This window comes from Pongo abelii, chromosome Y (genome assembly GCF_028885655.2).
Source record: "Pongo abelii isolate AG06213 chromosome Y, NHGRI_mPonAbe1-v2.0_pri, whole genome shotgun sequence".
Taxonomy (NCBI): domain Eukaryota; kingdom Metazoa; phylum Chordata; class Mammalia; order Primates; family Hominidae; genus Pongo; species Pongo abelii.
The window spans coordinates 2,225,865-2,245,210 of record NC_072009.2 but is presented as its reverse complement, the minus strand read 5'-3'; the positions used below and the strand labels follow the sequence as shown (position 1 = coordinate 2,245,210).

General features: G+C 45.2%; 1 long non-coding RNA gene across 1 annotated transcript; it reads right to left on the bottom strand.

Annotated features, from left to right (window-relative positions):
• Window positions 1-1,887: 1,887 nt before the first annotated feature.
• Window positions 1,888-19,306, bottom strand: LOC129053356 (uncharacterized). Its single transcript, XR_008518265.2, has 6 exons — window positions 19,085-19,306; window positions 18,164-18,402; window positions 12,390-12,529; window positions 8,809-8,931; window positions 5,023-5,185; window positions 1,888-2,035 (listed from the first exon to the last, which is right to left on the bottom strand). It is a non-coding gene; the product is annotated as an uncharacterized LOC129053356 (long non-coding RNA).
• Between the last annotated feature and the right edge of the window lie 40 nt (window positions 19,307-19,346).

The following is a 19,346-nucleotide window of genomic DNA, read 5'->3' as shown; positions in this document are numbered from 1 at the left end:
CCCAATATATTAAAGAAATATATTTTGAGATAAAATATTTGTATTTCCTTTAGTATATTTTATTTATTTATTTATTTTTCTTTGAGACAGGGTCTTGCTCTGTCACCCAGGCTGGAATGCAGTGGTGTGATCTCGGCTCTCTGCAACCTCCACCTCCCGGGTTCAAGCAATTCTCCTGTCTCAGCCTCCCAAGTAGCTGGGATTACAGGTGCCTGCCACCACAGCTGGCTCATTTTTTTTGTATTTTTAATAGAGATGGGATTTTGCCATGTTGGTCAGGCTGGTCTCAAACGCCTGACCTCAGGTGATCAACCCACCTCCCAAAGTGCTGGGTTTACAGGTATGAGCCACTGTGGCCAGCCTGTTTCTTTTCTTATACAAACAAACCTATAATGGTAAAGTTTAATTTATGAATTAGGCACAGTGAAAGATTAACAACAACAGACTAATAATAAAATAGAACAATTACAACAATATACTGTAGTAAAAGTTATGTGAATGTGGTGTGCTCTCTCTCTTTCATGTGTGTGTCTCACTCTCTCTCTTGAAATATCTTAGTATTTTCAGCCATAGTTGACCAGTGATAATGGAAACCACATGTTGTAGGCTGTTTTTGCATTGCTGCAAAGAAATACTAGAGACTGGTTAATTTATATGAAAAAAAAGAGGTGGGCTGGGCATGGTGGCTCACGCCTGTAATCCCAGCACTTTGGGAGGCTGAGGCGGGAGGATCACTTGATATCAGGAGTTTGAGACCAGCCTGGCCAACATGGTGAAACCCTGTCTCTACCAAAAATACAAAAAAATTAGCCAGGGATCATGATGGGCACTTGTAATCCCAGCTACTTGGGAGGCTGAGGCAGGAGAATCGCTTGAACCTGGGAGGTGGAGGTTGCAGTGAGCTGAGATCATACCACTGCACTCCAGCCTGGGCAACAGCAAGACTCCTGTCACACAAACACACACACCCACGAGGTGTAATTGGCTCATGGTTCTGCAGGCTATGGAGAAAGCACAGCACCGGCATCTGCTCAGCCTCTGGGGGGCCTCAGGAAGCTTCCAGTTATGGTGGAAGATGAAGTGGGGGTGGGCATATCACATGGGAAAAACAGGAGCAACACGGGGGTGGTGAGAGGTGCCACAGCACTAAAACAGCCAGATCTGGCAAGAACTAACTCACTATTTCGGGGACAGAAGTAAGCCATGAGGAATCTGCCCCCATGACCCAAACACCTGCCACCAGGCCCACCTCCAGCATTGGGCATGACAATTTGACATGAGATTTGACAGGGACAAATATCCAAACTCTTTCACCATGGAAAGCAAAACCACAGATAAGGGGGGGCTACTGTACATTGTGCAGAAATGCAGCTCCTCGGAGCCGGCTGGGGGAAGGAGCAGGTCTCTCAGCTGCTGAACAGTTTTGGGAGATTACCTACCATCACTTCTCTCTGTCCCAGAATCACACAAAATGGTCAGCTGTGCCAAGTGCCTTGCCCAGTTCTCTGCACCTTTCCTTTTGTCTCCTTCCACGTGTGACCACCCCTTCACCATCCTGTCGTCACGTCTAAAGTTCCCTCCACACATCACATGATAGCCAGTAAGTCTAGACACAAGGTGTGAAGCTAAGGACAGCAACTTTATTTTTAAGAACCAGCAAGTCAAGAAGACAGAAGACTGCTGTCCTAAAAAGCCATCTTTTTTTAAAAAAATTTATTATTATACTTTAAGTTCTGGGATACATGTGCAGAATATGCAGGTTTGTTACATAGTTAAACATGTGCCATGGTGGTTTGCTGCACGCATCAACCCATCATCTAGGTTTTAAGCCCCGCAGGCATTAGGTATTTGTCCTAATGCTCTCCCTCCCCTTGCACCCCACCCCGCAACAGGCCCCGGTGTGTGATGTTCCCCTCCCTGTGTCTATGTGTTCTCGTTGTTCAGCTCCCACTTACAAGTCAGAACATGTGGTGGTTGGTTTTCTGTTCCTGGGTTAGTTTGCTGAGAATGATGGTTTCCAGCTTCATCCATGTCCCTGCAAAAGACATGAACTCATTCTTTTTTACGGCTGCATAGTATTCCATGGTATATATGTACTACATATTCTTTATCCGGTCTATCACTGATGGGCATTTGGGTTGAAAGAACCATCTTAATACAATTTTAGGCTGCTTTTATACTAGGGGGAGAGGGAGGGTGATAGAAGGCAAGAGGTGAGCAATGACCACAGACATCTGGGCGGCTATTATGGGCCAAGGGGCCTTGTGGAACTTCCTCATCCTTGGTCAGGTCACAATGCTCTTATAAATCTTTGACATAACATTGTTCCTTCTGTGCACATCCTCCTGATCCCCTCGGGGGTTATTTTTGGGAAGGGACTATGATCATTCTTGCTTTAAAGTTAAACTGTAAACTGAATTCATGATTAGCTTGACCTATTTGTAGGAATGAGCAAATGCAGTCAGCTTGTGAGGTGAGAAGCAAGATGGAGTGAACTATGTTAGAATTCTCTCACTGTTACATTCACACATAGGTTCTTGGCCAAAGAAGCACATGACCAACACATTCTCTCTCTTTTTTTTTTTTTTTTTTTTTTTTGAGACAGAGCTTCGCTCTTGTCCCCCAGGCTGGAGTGCAATGGTGCGATCTTGGGTCACTGCAACCTCCGCCTCCCGGGTTCAAGTGATTCTCCTGCCTCAGCCTCCTGAGTATCTGGGATTACAGGCGCCCGCCACCACGCCTAGCTAATTTTTTTATATTTTTAGTAGAGACAGGGTTTCACTGTGTTGGCCAGGCTGGTCTCGAACTCCTGACCTCAAATGATCCACCACCTCGGCCTCCCAAAGTGCTGGGATTACAGATATGAGCCACCACGCCCGGCCCAACACGTTCTCTTGTTAGAGGCATTTGAACCAGAGCAACTCAATCTTGAATAGTAGCTGGGTAAAATGAGGCTGAGACCTGCTGGGCTGCATTCCCAGGAGGTTCGGCATTCTAAGACACAGAATGAGATAGGAGGTCAGCACAAGATACAGGTCATAAAGACCTTGCTGATAAAACAGGTTGCAGTACAGAAGCCGGCCAGAACCCACCAAAACTAAGATGGCGACGAGAGTGACCTCTGGTTGTCCTCGCTGCTCATTATACCCTAATTCTAATACATTCGCTTCTCAAAGATGCTCCCACCAGTGTCATGACAGTTTACAAATGCCATGGCAACATCCAGAAGTTACCCTATATTGTCAAAAAGGGGAGGAACCCTCAGTTATAGAAACTCCCGTTTCCCAGAAAACTCTTGAATTTAGCATATAATATAGCATTCAGATTATATGCTAAATGCCCTTTGTTTAGCATTTAATCAAGAAATAACCATAAGTATACTCAGTCAAGCAGCCCACGCTTCTGTTCTGTCTATGGAGCAGCCATTGTTTTATTCCTTTACTTTCTTTTTTTCCCCCCCCGAGACAAGGTCTCGCTCTGTTACCCAGGGTGGATTCCATTGGCACAATCAGAGTTCACTGTAGCCTCAACCTGTTGGGCTTAAGCAGTCCTCCCACCTCAGTCTCCCAAGTAGCTGGGACCATAGGTGCATGCCACCACACCCAGCTAATTTTTTTATTTTTGGTAGAGACAGAGTTTTGTCATGTTGGCTAGCTGGTTTCAAACTCTTGGGCTCAAGCATTCCGCCCGTCTCAGCCTCCCAAAGTATTGGCATTACAGGCATAAGCCACCCTGCCCAGCCCTTTTACTTTCTTAATAAACTTGCTTTCACTCTGTGGACTCATCCTGAATTTTTTCTTGCACGAGATCCAAGAACTCTCTTGGGGTTTGAATTGGGACCCCTTTCTAGTAACACTTTGACTCCTCTGTTCACATGTCATCACTTCCTCCAGCAAACCTGGAGTGTTCAAACTCTTTTCCATCCATCCTTTCCTCTCAAGGCAAAGAGGCAACTTGGCTATTCTCATAGACACACAGATAGGAGATGTAGGAATTCATAGGCAGACATTCAACTCAGATGTTAGATCTATTGATAAACAAGATGGCAGCTTGTCTTGCTGCTTAGATATAAAAGATGCTGTTACTTGCTTGCAAAAAAAATGAAGCATGTTCCTGGAGTTCACCAATATGGCGTGGACTTTATCTCCTCAACAGTATCAGTCAGTGCAAGATGGTCCAACCTCTGGGTGCCAAGACACGCACTCATTTTCCCAATGCCATTCTCTTATCCCTTGAGCCTGCTTTCCCACCTGCTATGGTTTGGATCTCTGTTCCCACACAAATCTTATGTCAAATTGTAATCCCCAGTGTTGGAGCTGGGGCCCGTTGGGAGATGGTTGGGTCATGGGGGTGCTTTTTCATGAATGGTCTAGCATCCTCTTCTTGGTGCTATTCTCATGCTAGTGAGTGAGTTCTTACAAGATCAAGTTGTTTAATGGTGTGTGGCACCTCCCTTCTCACTCTCTCTCTTGCTCCTGTTCTAACCATGTAAGATGCACCTGCTTGCCCTTTGCCTTCCACCATAATTGTAAGTTTCCTAAGGCTTCCCCAGTCAGGCTTCCTGTCCAGCCTGCAGAACTGTGAGCCGATTAAACCTCTCTTCTTTATCAATTACCCATTCTCAGGTATTTCTTTATAGCAGTGCAAGAAGGGCTGAATACATCACCCATTGAGCAGATTGGAAGTGCAAGAAAACTAGCACATGCCCCCAATCCTGGAAGCAACCTCAGCCAACACATGTTGGGAAATGACAGAAAAAGACCCCGGCCTTCCTCACTCTTCTGGTGGGATGACCCTGTCTCTCCAAGCTCTCATTGCAGTCACTGGCCTGATAATACCTTCCACTCTGTCTTCACTCCCTCTCTCCTCCCACTGCTCCCTGGGACCCACCCCCGCCCACCCTCCCCAAACACAAAGGCTTTGCGGTAAAATCACGGTCTCAAGGTCTGCTTTGGGGAGAAAAGAGTCACCTCCTTGAAATCTAGACTTTCTGTGCTTCCAGAAAACATGTTGAAACGTTACCTGTCAATTAAATTCCAGGAAGCCTGGGTGTATCACACTTTGAATCATACGGACAGACACCAGGAAGAGCCTGGAGTTTGGTGAACTTTGTTGAAACCCCTCCATCACCCTCCTGGTTGAATCCAATCCAATCCTCATGTCCTCATGAGTTCATTTTCATTTCCTAAATGACATCCATGGAAAAATAATGGGGAGAGAGGAAAGCACAATTTTACATTTGTATCTGACGGGCTCTGAAAGGGAGCCAGAGAATGTAGTTAGCATCCATAAATTATGGAAGAGGGTATTTCCCATCTTCTTAACACATGCAACACTTCTAATGGACCTGCAAAAACCCCAGCGGCCTTTCAATGTCCCCCACATCTTAGCACACATAAATATTTACATCTCTCCTATCAAGAAACAAATATGCATGCATATCATTATTTTGGAGATATAGCGTGAGCACTTTGTTTGCAAGAAACAAATATGCATGCATATCATTTTGGAGATATAGTGTGAGCACTTTGTTTGCAAGAAACAAATATGCATGCATATCATTTTGGAGATATAGTGTGAGCACTTATATTTGTTTGCAAGAAACAAATATGCATGTGTATCATTATTTTTGGAGATACAGTGAATGCACTTTTCAGTTACATGCTCAAAATGGTATGCTAAACTGAAAGTGGTTGTCATTACCCTTAATTTCTGCAAGGAATAAACAAGTATGTCCTGGCGGCACATTGCTACGAATAAAGCAGACTATTTCAGGGCTATGGGAGTTCTACGGAAAGCGTGAGCCAAAACATGGTTTTTCCTGTGTCTTGTTTATGATGCTTATTCATAATGGGAGGGAACAGAATATTGGCTTCATTCATGTCCTTGATTTATGATGGAGTCCATAGGAATCTGCCACCTTGGGTGAATGAGCAATACTTAAAGGAATGTCCTATATGATACCGAGATATGCCACCCAAAATATGACTTAGGAGACCAAGATACACCACCCAAAATATGACTTAGGAGACCAAGATACGCCACCCAAAATATGACTTAGGAGACGAAGATATGCCACCCAAAATATGACTTAGGAGACCAAGATTGCGATTTTTATAAAAAGCTCAACAGCAATCATTAGTGTTAGTGGGGTTTTTTGGGGTTTTTTTGTTTTTGTTTTTGTTTGTTTGTTTGAGACAGAGTCTCACTCTGTCACCCAGGCTGAAGTGCAGTGACATGATTTTGGCTTACTGCGCACTGCGACCTCCATCTCCCAGGCTAAACCAATTCTCGTGCCCCAGCCTCCTGAGTAGCTGGGAGTACAGGTGTGCACCACCGCACCTGGCTAATTTTTGCATTTTCCTTTTAGTAGAGATGGGGTTTCACCATGTTGACCAGGCTGGTCTCAAACTCCAGGCCTCCAGGAATCCACCTGCCTTGGCCTCCCAATGTGTTGGGATTACGGTAATGAGCCACTGCACCTGGCCAGTGTATGTTTGTAAGGTTCACCCACATTGTAGCATGTGTCAGTACTTGAAACATTTTTCTGCCTGAGTCACATTCCACTGTATGGATATGCCATATTTTGTTAAATCCATTCATCGGCTGAGGGATATTTGGGTCACCTCCACTTTTTGGCTATTGTGAGTAGTGCAGCTATCAACATTATGTGTACAAATGTACAAGCTATTTGGTGGACACGTGTTCTCATTTTTCTCTTGAGTACTTGCCCAGAAGCAGAATTGCTGGCTCATAGGATGATGTGGTTTGGCTGTGTCCCCACCCAAATCTTATCTTGAATTCCCATGTGTTGTGGGAGGTAATTGAATCATGGGGGCAGGTCTTTCCCATGCTGTACTCATGGTAGTGAATAAGTCTCATGAGATCTGATGGTTTTATAAAAGGGAGTTTTCCTGCACAAGCTCTCTCTTTGCCTGCTACCATCCATGTAAGATGTGACTTACTTCTCCTTGCCTTCTGCCATGATTGTGAGGCCTCCCCAGCCACATGGAACTATAAGTTCATTAAACCTCTCTTTCTTCTGTTACTTGCCCAGTTTTGGGTACGTCTTTATCAGCAGTGTGAAAACAGACTACTACATATGGTATGTCTTCGGTTAACCTTTTGAGGAAACATCAGACTCTTCCATCTTTGTATCTTTCCAATTTCAATCTAAATGCACTCAAATCTGACTCTTAGACTCCACTCCCCTGGGAAATGTGATGTCGGCTATTATTGCGGTTCCCTCTCCTCCCTAGAGTCTCCTAAGAATCTGGGTCATGCTCCATTTTCAGGCGATTTGAAAATTGGTCCGTCATGGTCTCTGCTCTGAAAAGCTTCATTCTCATCCCACCTCCTGCCCCGGCTTCCAGCAGCCTTAAAATTCTGGGGACGCAGACATCTGTGCTGAGGCTGAGAAGCCAGGAGCCTAGAGACCAGCGTCCCTGGGCAGGTGCAGTGGAACCAGCTGGCCATGTGCCAAAATTCCTGTGGCCCTTCCCTGGTACTGTGCTGTCTGCGCTGAGAGCTGGCCGCCTGCTCAGGGGTCCCTAAATCTTACGCTGGACAACTGCATAAGTGAGAAGTAATTATTTAATTGTTAAGCCACAGAAATTCTGGGGCTCATGTGTTACAGCCAGTCATTTCTCATGAACGAATACAGTAGATGGCTTGGATCAACCCCCTCTGATGCGATGCTACTTCTCTTCTCAGTTGGTGGAAAACGAATTTCTATCAGTGTCTCTCTCCTTGTCTCTCTCTCTCTCTCTCTCTCTCTCTCTTTATTCCTTTTCCTTTCTGTCTCCATCTCCCTCTCCCTGACTCTTCTGGCCCCTCCCTACCATTGTCAGACAAAATATCAGGTTGCACACGGTAGCGCACGTGTGTAATCCTAGCACTTTGGGAGACTAAGGCAGGAGGATTTCTTGAGTTCAAGAGTTCAAGACCACCCTGGACAACATAGTGATCCCTCGTCTCTACAAAACAAACAAACAAACAAACATATTATTTGAGCATGGTAGCACATGCCTGTGATTTTAGCTGGTCTGGAGGCTGAGGTGGGAGGATTGCTTGCCCCCAGGATGTCAAGGCTGCAGTGAGCTGTGATGGCACCACTTCTTTCTAGCCTGGGTGACAGAACAAGACCCCCATTTCAAAAAAAAAAAAAAAAAAGACACAACATCATCAAAAATTGTACTTAAATATAAAAGCTTGAATACTGAAAAGTCTCCCACAGCAAGCAGGCTTTAAAACTCCAAAATCTATCTGAACACAGTAAGCACATTTTTTTTTCACTCTTCTCAGATCTAAGAACGATGACAGGTGGCCATGGTGCCTCGTGTCCCCTTGCAGGGATGCAGGGGTACACACACCTTTTTTTTTTTTTTTTTTTTTTTTTTTGAGACAGAATCTCGCTCTGTCGCCCAGGCTGGAGTGTAGTGGTGAGATCTCGGCTCACTGCAAACTCCGCCTCCCGGGTTCACGCCATTCTCCTGCCTCAGCCTCCCGAGTAGCTGGGACTACAGGCGCCCGCCACCACGCCAGGCTAATTTTTTGTACTTTTAGTAGAGATGTGGTTTCACCATGTTGACCAGGCTGGTCTCGAACTCCTGACCTCGTGATCCTCCCGCCTCGGCCTTCCGAAGTGTTGGGATGACCGGCGTGAGCCACCGCACCCGGCCTCGGTGAAAACCTGAGGCAGGCAGCATATTCCCTGCAGAGCCGGTAGGTGGCGCAGTCAGATAAGCATTAACTAAATCACAGCTCCCTCTCCCCATCAGAATCTTTATCTAGAGGGTAACCCCAAACCTGAGAATTTGGTCAGGTCCCCATACACATAGGCATCATCATTCTTCAGCGCCAACATGAAGGGCTCTTCTCCCACTGTTAAAGGAAACTAACACATAGTCTTCCGAAACAGCCAGTCAAAAACTGTAATGCAGGAAAGAACAAAAAAAAATTAAAGGATGATTACAGAATAAATATTTACATTTCTGCCTGTAACACAGACTCTGAAGCACTGGAATAATGAGGACTTGCACACTGCAAATGGGCATTAAAATCTGGCTTTTTACTTGAAAAATGAAGTTTTGTGTCAAAGAAAATGGACATTTCAAACACCACATTTATGTTTGACCCACATATATATGTGATTTTAGCTGGTCTGATATTATATTTTATATATATATATATATATATATATATATATATATATATATATATATTTGTTTGTTTGTTTGTTTTGAGACAGAGACTCACTCTGTCGCCCAGGCTGGAGTGTTGTGGAGCAATCTCGGCTCACTGCAGTCTCCTCCTCCCGGGTTCAAGCGATTCTCCCACCTCAGCCTCCCAAGTAGTTAGGACTACAGGCGCCCACTACCGTGCCCTGCTAATTTTTGTATTTTTAGTAAAGACAGGGTTTCACCATGTTGGCCAGGCTGATCTCGAACTCCTGACTTCAGGTGATCCACCTGCCTCAGCCTCCCGAAGTGCTGGGATTACAGGCATGAGCCACTGCACCCAGTCAGTACCTTTATACCCTTCTGGAAACAGAACATGTTCCTTCCACTATTGACAATGAATTATGTCAACAGTTCTCCCCCAAGTAATGCACGAGTTTAAATCACACGGGTGATTTCAACTTGCTGCCCCCACTGTTTCATTTGAAAAATGACACCGTCATGCCTACCTGAGAGGCAGTGGCTCTACGTAAAAAGTTTTAACACACAGGAAACACTATTAAAGGGTTAGTGACTAACCCATATTTCCTGTTTTTTTGGTTTGTTTGTTCTTTTTCCCCACACATCCCCACTGGCCTGAATGAGACCTCAAGGTGTCTCATTCTTACTTTATCTTACAATTGCTCTGATGGTCAAGAAGCTTGACCACATGGGAATTCTTAAATCAAGGCACAAGTTTGTTACTAAGAATAGACACTGAGGTGGGTGGATCACCTGAGGTCAGGAGTTTGAGACCAGCCTGGCCAATATGGTGAAACCCCGTCTCTACTAAAAATACAAAAATTAGATGGGTGTGGTGGCGAGTGCCTGTAATCCCAGCTACTGAGGAGGCTGAGGCAGGAGAATCACTTGAACCTGGGAAGTGCAGGTTGCAGTGAGTTGACATCGCGCCACTGCACTCCAACCTGGGCAACAGAGCAAGACTCCATCTCAAAAAAAAATATATTGTTGTCAAATGTCCAGTTGACAAAGCCATGAGATCTTCTTGGTATGCCTGTCTTTTTGGAAAGGCATGGAGTTGAGAAAGAGGGACAGCTTGTCTTAAAGGAATTAAAGGAGAAGAGTTAAGCTTGTTTGAACTTTTCTTCTCCAACTCAGCGTTTTCATACAAGCTGTCCCCACGCAAGTGTATGACAATAACCTGCATCTGCTTCCACCCCCACCCAGGATATTCTCTACTTTTCAGTATGTTGGAAAGCCATCCTGAATAATGATTATAGAAAGTAATGTAAATTGGCTGGGTGCTGTGGTTCATGTCTGTAATCCCAGCACTTTTGGAGGCCAAGGTGGGTGGATCATCCGAGGTCAGGAGTTCAAGACCAGCCCGGTCAGCATGGCAAAACATCATCTCTACTAAAAATACAAAAATTAGCTAGGCGTGATGGCAGGCGCCAGTAATCCCAGCTACTTGGGATGTTAAGGCAGGAGGATCGCTTGAACCCAGGGAGCGGAGGTTGCAGTTAGCCGAAATCGCACCACGGCACTACAGCCTGGGTGAAAGAGCGAAACCCCATCTCAAAAAACAAACAAACAAACAAAAAACAAGAAAGCAACGTAAACTCTCCTGGACTTAGAGATTTCGCCCCCTTCTCACAATTCAGACACAGACCATCCGTTTTTATCAGGCAGCCACTCTCCTATCTACATAAAGGGCAAAGCTATAAAATATGGATTGAAGTTGGGTCTCAACACCTCATAATTAAAGATAATTTCAAATGTTAATTGAGAAGCCACAGATTTGCATGCAAATCATAACAAATCCCATATTCTGTACACAGTAGCCTGAGAAATAAAATATCATGATTGCATATAACTTATAAAAAAAATTTAAATCGAGACGATAAATTCAATCAGCACACAGTGTTTTACAGCTTCTAAACGCTGTATAAAGAAATTTATTGCCGGGTGTGGTGGCTCATGCTACTAATCCCAATATTTGGGGAGGCCAAGGCAGGAGGATCACTTGAACCCAGAAGTTGGAGATCAGCCCTGGAAACATAGAAGACCCCATCTCTACAAAAAATAAAAAATTAGCTGGGCATAGTGGTGCACACCTATAGTACCAGCTACTTGGGAGGCTGAGGTGAGAGGGTGGCTTGATCCTGTGAGGTCAAGTCTGTAAGGAACCATGACTGCATCGCTACACTCCAGCCTAGGTAACAGAGCGAGACCCTATCTCAAAATACAAACAAAAGAGAAAGCAAAAAATGTGTGATAATAATTCAACTTTTTCCAAGTGAAAAGGCCTTTCACTTCCAAGACACAGAGGCAGGAAGAAATATTAACTTATTTGAGATGTCAGTTTAAACAGCCTACGACATCAAAAAGCAATGTACAGCCCTTAACAAAATTCCCCTCGAACCAATGCTGAAACCACTGGTCGACAAAGCAATTGTTTGCTTCAACTTAATTTCAAAAATTTTAAATGTTGCCAGGCATGGTGGCTCACACCTGTAATCTCAGCACTTTGAGAGGCTGAGGTGGATAGATCACCTGAGGTCAGAAGTTTGAGACCAGCCTGGCCAAGATGGTGAAACCCTGTCTCCACTAAAAATGCAAAAATTAGCCAGGCGTGGTCGTGCCTGTAATCCCAGCTACTCAGGAGGCTGAGGCAGGAGAATCGCTTGAACCTGGGAGGCAGAGGTTGCAGTGAGCGGAGATCATGCCACTGCACTCCAGCCTGGGTGACAGAGTAAGACTCCATCTCAAAACAAAAACAACAAAAACAAACCAAAAAAACAAGTTAATTAGAATGCATGGCCAATGTTATGTTCCCCAGCTCTGTTGGTTTTCATATTTTTTTCCACAAACCAAATAAAAATGAAAGCAAAGCTTAAAGCTAAAAAGCATACCCATTTAGACAATCTGGAAATATATACTCATTGTTGAAATAACACTGTGAGAGTTTGTGCATATTTCTTTGGTCGTTTTCGTCATCTGAATCTATGGCTGACTGGCTCCCACTCTGCTATTTTAAAAATAAAATGTCCTTTCTTCTATCGTTTCTATGGTTTTGTCACCAACCCATATTTGCTGGAATAAGGTAGTAAAAAACATAAAGTCTGAACTCCCCATCAGCTCTGCTAACTTATTACTAGTTTTCACACACACTGAGTTTAATCAATCTGTGTTTTGGAACAAAGCAGTTACCTTAGGAACTTGAGAGATGTTTCCGGCCGGGTGCGGTGGCTCACCCCTATAATCCCAGCACTTTGGGAGGCCGAGGTGGGTGGATCACAAGGTCAGGAGATCGAGACCATCTTGGCCAACATGGTGAAAGCTCGTCTCTACTAAAAATACAAAAATTAGCTGAGCATGGTGGCACGCACTTGTAATCCCAGCTACTTGGGAGGCTGAGGCAGGGGAATTGCTTGAACCCGGGAGGCGGAGGTTGCAGTGAGCCTAGATTGTGCCACTGTACTCCAGCCTGGCGACACAGTGAGACTCCAGCTCAGAAAAAAAAAAAAATCTAGAGAGATGTTTCCTTGTAAAACCACCCCATTCTAAAAAGCAGGTGGGTTACATCTGCTTCCCTGTAAAGAGAACTCTTTCTAGTGTTAGCTCCTCTGTTCATAGATAAAAAATGCTGCACACCTAAAATGTTAGTTTAAATTTATTAATAGCATCTACATAAAATCTTAGCTATTTCACACAACACTACCCAGTATCATATTTGAAATAATTTGAGCAAATAGTAAAAAGACGTATCCCAAAGACAACAACACTGGCAGACTAAAGAAAAGCAGAAACCATGAACTAAGAAGGTAAAATGCTTTTGAACCTCTAAGCAACTCCTGCTATTACAGAAACATCCGTTTTCGTCCATTGGGTTTTATCGGTTTTTATCATTGGCTTTGTGTTTTGCCTAAATTAGCAAATATAGCAAGTCTGTTTATGCCTCAGTTAACCTGTAGACTTAACCTCACTAAAAATAATAACACATTAGGAAAAACTGTCAGAAAAAACAATAGCCACACCTCCACCCCAACACAAAGGCACAGATAAAGAGGGACTGGACACAAATCTATACCACAGACTTGATTTGGTTTACAAACTTGATTTTGTAACCCAAATCCTTTTTGTTTTTGAGACAGAGTCTTACTCTGTCGCCCGGGCTGGAAGTACCCTGATGCAATCTCAGCTCATTGCAACCTCCGCCTTCCGGGTTCAAGCAATTATCCTGCCTCAGCCTCCCAAGTGGCTGGGACTACAGGCGCATTCCACCACGGCCGGCTAACTTTTGTATTTTTAGTAGAGATGAGGTTTCACCATGTTGGTCAGGCTGGTTTTGAACTCCTGACCACTGGTGATCCACCCACCTTGGCCTCCCAAAGTGCTGGGATTACAGGCATGAGCCACCAAGCCTGGCTGCAACCCAGAGCTTGATTTTTGACCTTGATTTGACCCACAGATTGGGGAATGAGAAGTGACTACAGAGTTGGAGGCTTGGAGGGAGAGAGGGTTTCTCATGTGAGCGGGGCATGGAGAAACAGTAGTCAAAATCCTGATTTTGACCAAGATTTTTTCCAAATCTTGATTTTTGACCTTGATTTGTAAACCAAATCAGTTTTGTTTTGTTTTGTTCTGTTTCCTGCTTTTTTGTTTTTTGTTGTTTGAGATGGAGTCTCGCTCTGTCGCTCAGGCTGGAGTGCAGTGACGTAATCTTGGCTCACTGCAACCTCCACCTCCTGGGTTCAAGCGATTCTCCTGCTTCAGTCTTCCAAGTAGCTGGGACAACAGGTGCCCGCCACCACGCCCAGCTAATTTTTGTATTTTAGGAGAGACAGAGTTTCACCATGTTGGCCAGGCTGGTCTCGAACTGCTGACCTCAAGCAATCCACCTGCCTCAGCCTCCCAAAGTGCTAGGATTATAGGCGTGAGACACCATGCCTGGCCAAATCAGTTTCATATAGCAAATTGTGAAAGCTGGTCACTGGATCACCTGAGTTTGAATTATTTTGAATATTGATGACCCAACGTGCAGATCCAGGAGACAGAGCCAGGACCCAAGATTTTCAATCCTTCAAAGGAGCCCAGGATTGTCAAGAATTTGGGCAAGTTTCCTCTGGTTAAATAACAAAATGCATGTCTCAGCATTCAAAGTGAAGCAGAGGAAAAGCACTTATTATTCAATTACTTTAGGCAATTGAGTCAAGCCAGAGATAGACACGATCCAAAAACTCTTGGGAAAGATGTTCCATCTTTTATATGGAATGCTGGACCTATCCCAAAGTTCTCCAGGGATACCCTGAAGAGTTGTAGCACATTCAAGAAAGTACACACATTTCTTCAATAAACAGACCCAGAGATAGCTGTCCACCTGGAGCAGATTCTGGTCAGCCCATGAGCAGCTCTTACTCACACGGATACTAAGCCAATCAGAAGTGATAAAATCCTTCCAATATTTCTAATCACCCAGGAATGAATTGGTCAATGGGGAACTTTTCCTGCCCTCATCTGCCTGCCCCAGGGCTCATGGTTCATCTTGTCCATGAGTTTCTACATGCAACTATGAGCTAAAAAAAAACAAACCGACCCAGGCGTGGAGGCTTACACCTGTGAGCACTTTGGGATGCCGAGGCAGGCAGATGACTTGAGGTCAAGAGTTCAAGACCAGCCTGGCCAGCATGGAGAAACTTCATCTCTACTGAAAATACAAAAATTAGTTGGGTGTGGTGGCGCACGCCTGTAGTCCCAGCTACTTGGGAGGCTGAGGCAGGAGAATTGCTTGAACCCAGGAGGTGGAGGTTGCAGTGAGTTGAGATTGTATCACTGCACTCCAGCCTGGGCGACAGAGTAAGACTCTGTCTCAAAAACAGAAACAAAAACAAACAAACAAAAAACCCATATACACAGATTAAAAAGGAGAAGTCCTAATCACTCATAGTAAATCAATAGATTACCATCCCCGTTAGAAGCTCTGCATCTCAGGACCAAACAACCACAAGCCATATATGGAGACAGCATTTAGTAGTTTACACATTGTGATTTAGGAAGCAACCACTTCTCTGATTCTAAAATAATTCACTCTAGGGAAAGTGGCTGCCCTGAAACATTGCCTTCCCACCATATTTAGTTCAAGAAGTCACTCAGGGATGAGGAAAATGAAGGATATGTGCATGACTGAAGGATTAAGTGGCAGAAACAGCATTTTATTTTTATTTTTATTTTTGAGACACAGTCTCGCTCTGTTGCCCAGGCTGGAGTGCAGTGGCGCAATCTTGGCTCACTGCAACCTCCACCTCTTGGGTTCACCATGTTGGCCAGGCTGGTCTCGAACTCCTGACCTCAAATGATTCACCTGCCTTGGCCTCCCAAAGTGCTGGGATTACAGGGGTGAGCCACTGCACTCAGCCACTAGCTTCTAATAATGATAATTCTACTCTCTACTTCTATGAGCTTAACTTTTTTGTGGCTCCCACTTATGAGTGAAAACATGGGGTATTTATCTTTCCATGCCTGACTTCACTGAAGATAATGTCTTCCAAGTTCATCTGCGTTGTTGCAAATGGCAGATTTCATTTTTTATGGCCGAATAGTATTCCTTGATGGATAGATATCATATTTTCTTTATCTAGTCATGTGTTAATGAACATCTTAGCTATTATGAAGAGTGTTGCAATAAACTTGGGCGTGCAGATATCTCTTGCATAGACAGGCTTTCTTTTAAAAATGTATACAGTAGTAAGATTACGGAATCATATGGCAGTTCTACTTTGAGTTTTTTGAGTAAGTGCCATACAGTTTTCCATCCTGGCTGTATTCATTTACATTCCCACCAACAGTATATGAGTTTCCGTTTGTCCCAATCCTCACCAGCGTTTTTTACTTTTTGTCTCTTTGATAATAGCGAATCTAACTAGGGTGAGTTGGCCATGAGTCTGTCTTTTCTGGGGGAAATTTGTTTCAGATCCTTTGATTTTTTTTTTTTTTTCTTTTTGAGACAGAGTCTCACTCTGTCGCCGCCCAGGCCTGGCACCATCTTGGCTCACTGCAACCTCTGCCTCCCAGGTTCAAGTGATTCTCCTGCCTCAGCCTCTCAAGTAGCTGCGATTACAGGCGCCCACCACCACACCCAGCTAAGGGTTTTGCCATGTTGGCCAGGCTGGTCTGGAACTCCTGACCTCAGGTGATCCACCTGCCTCAGCCTCCCAAAGTGCTGGGATTGCAGGTGTGAGCCACCGCGCCCAGCCCTTTTGGTAATTTTTAAATTGGATTACTGTTTCTTACTCTTGAGTTGTTTGAGAACCTTGTAATTTTAGAGATTCATCCCCTGTCAAATGAGTAATTGTTGTCCCCAAATATTTGTAAATATTTTCTCCTATTCTACAGCTTGTCTCTCCACTCGGTTGATTGTTTCCTTTGCTGAGCAGAAGCTTTTCTGGTTTAATATAGACCCATTTATCTATTTTTGTCTGTGGTACCTGTGCTTTCGAGTTGTTGCCCACAAAATCGTGGCCTAGACCAAGGTCCTGAAGCATTTCCTCTTCTTTTAGCTTTAGTCATCTCATCGTTTGGGGTCTTATATTTCAGTCTTTAATTCATGTGGAGTTTGTTTTTGTATATGGTGAGGGATGGGGGCTAGTTGTATTCTTCTGAGTACGGTATCCGTTTTTTCTAGCATGATTTATTCAATAGAGGGTTCTTTCCCCTGTGTACTTCCCTGCTGCTTTTGTCAAAAGTCAGTTGGGTGTAAATCCATGTTTTTTTTTCCTGGGATGTCTATTCTGTTCTGTGTCTTCCTACATTAAAAATCACATTATAGGCCAGGCACAGTGGCTCATGCCTGTAATCCCAGCACTTTGGGAAGCCAAGGTGAGTGGATCACCCGAGGCCAGGAGTTCGAGACCAGCCTGACCAACATGGTGAAAATCCATCTCTATTAAAAAATACAAAAAATTAGCCAGACGTGGTGGCGGGTGCCTGTAATCCCAGCTACTCAGGAGGCTGAGGCAGGAGAATCACTTGAACCCAGGAGGCAGAGGTTTCAGTGAGCTGAGATTGTACCACTGCACCCCAGCCTGGGTGACAGAGCGAGACTCTGTCTCAAAAAAAAAAAAATCAAATTCTATTTGTGAGAAAGGAATCGTGGTGTATTGGCTCTGACACCTGCCTTATACCTTTGCATCTGGATGTTCTTTTTGCTCTTGGCTTCATTGTGGGTGTCTGATAAATTGTACAGACAAAATTAAGTTTACAAACTGTCTGAAACTTTGTGTTTCTTCCCCTGAGGAATTCCCCTGAGGAATACCAACTCTTCATATGCAGGGAAGTGGAAGTACAGAAATTCAATTATCCCTCTTCTCTCAGCCGATGAACAGCTAGAGGCTGGAAACGCAGGTTCAATTGAAAGTTAGAAGCTGCTGCCCTGGAAATGTACACACTATCGCTGAGCGGGGACCTTTTCATGCAGCACATTGACAGTTCACTGTGTGGACACGTGCACACACACCCACACACACAGGGGCGCGTACACACACACACACACAATTGATTTCCTCTCTAAAGTGGCAAGAAGAAGCTGCCTGGCTGCAAGCCCTGCTGGCATGGGTCATGCCATCTACAAAACTGTTCCCTTGCTCCCCACTTTTGCTCGAAAACCTTTCACAGACTGCAGATTCAAGGGAAAGCCATGCCAGCCACCCCGCTATCTGCTGGGAGACCCTGAGGTGGGCTCTTCTCTTTGCCGTCAGTAGGAAGAGGGTCTCCTCCCTCCCACCTGTGTCATCCTGGGGGAAGAGCTGTCTCTGGAATGGAAACACCGGGTAGAAGGGTGCAGAGGAGAGATTGCATCCCCACTTCAGTGCTTGACGAACTCCTTTTTCCCCGACCCACACAGCCCTCTGATATCATGGTACATTTTCCTGGCATCCTTCCTCAGCTGCAAATCCATCCTAGACCATAGCAGGGGAGGCTATTTTTACCTGGGTCAGGTCATATCTTCTCCTTTGTTCCTGTTTCTGAAGGTCAGGAATGCCTTCCCCTCGGGAGCCAGGCTCTCAGACAAAGGCTCTCCAACCCTGAAGCTCTTTCTGCCTCCCAGAACCGTGGAGCATTGGTGCTGCGGTCACTGCATGCAGGCATATAATTTTCCCTCAGTAGTGCGTCACTGCAGGCAAGCGAAGACTTCTACCAGGCATCGTGGAACAGTTCCTGCTCACCGCTGTTAGGGGCCACAGGTAGCGGAGACAAAAATTAGGGTATGAAAGGCCCGAATTGTGTATTTGCTGGGAAACTGGGTGGTCCCTGTTCTTCCATGTCATGGATTCCTGGTGCAAGCCCTATGCCCCTGTCCAACACCCCCAGCTCCCTCCCTCCCTTAAAGAGAGTATTCAGGATGCCCAGCTAGGGAGGAACCACCTCCTTTCCCAAGAATTTGGGCTCCTTCGGCCTTCTGTGCTGTGCCCTGACCTGTTCGTGTCTCCACCAGACATCAGCCCTAAACACAGCTCACACTTCAGGAAAAAATGTGTGTGCACCCACGTGCCACAACGCCTGTCTCTCCATTCCCCAGGGCTAAGCCCCAAAGAGTAAGAGACAAACGTGGGGTGGAGGAAGGCGTCTGTGTGCATCGCCCCTTTATCACAGGACTGTGAGTCTCACACCAAGGCGTCTGCCTCACCCCTTCATCACAGAACCCAGTCTCCCCCTTCCCCTTATGTAAGCTGTGACTCTGGGCAAGGGTGTGTGCTTTTTTCCCGCCTGGGCCCATCCTGCTTGGTGTCAGCAATGAGTTAGTTCCAACTTGAAACCCCCTTCCCTGTACAAGAGACAGAGAGAGAGAGAGAGAGAGAGAGAGAGAGAGAGAAAGAGAGAGAGAAGGGGCAACTTCTCTCCATGAGCACCTTCATTCTTTGATGAGAATATCGCAGCTCACCCATACCGGGTTGCAGGGTGAGAGTGAGGGAAAGAGGAAAGAAAGGGGACTCCCAAAGAAGGGGTGAGATGCAAGACCTGGACGAGAGAGACATCCACCGCTGCGCTGGAGAGAGGGGGCCGGCAAAATCAGAGAGGTGGGAGAGGTGATGGAAAGGCGCGCAGTGGGGGACGCCTGCTCTCCCCCCACCCTCCCCATCTGCAAAGGGAGGCCCCCCGCCCAGTGCCGCA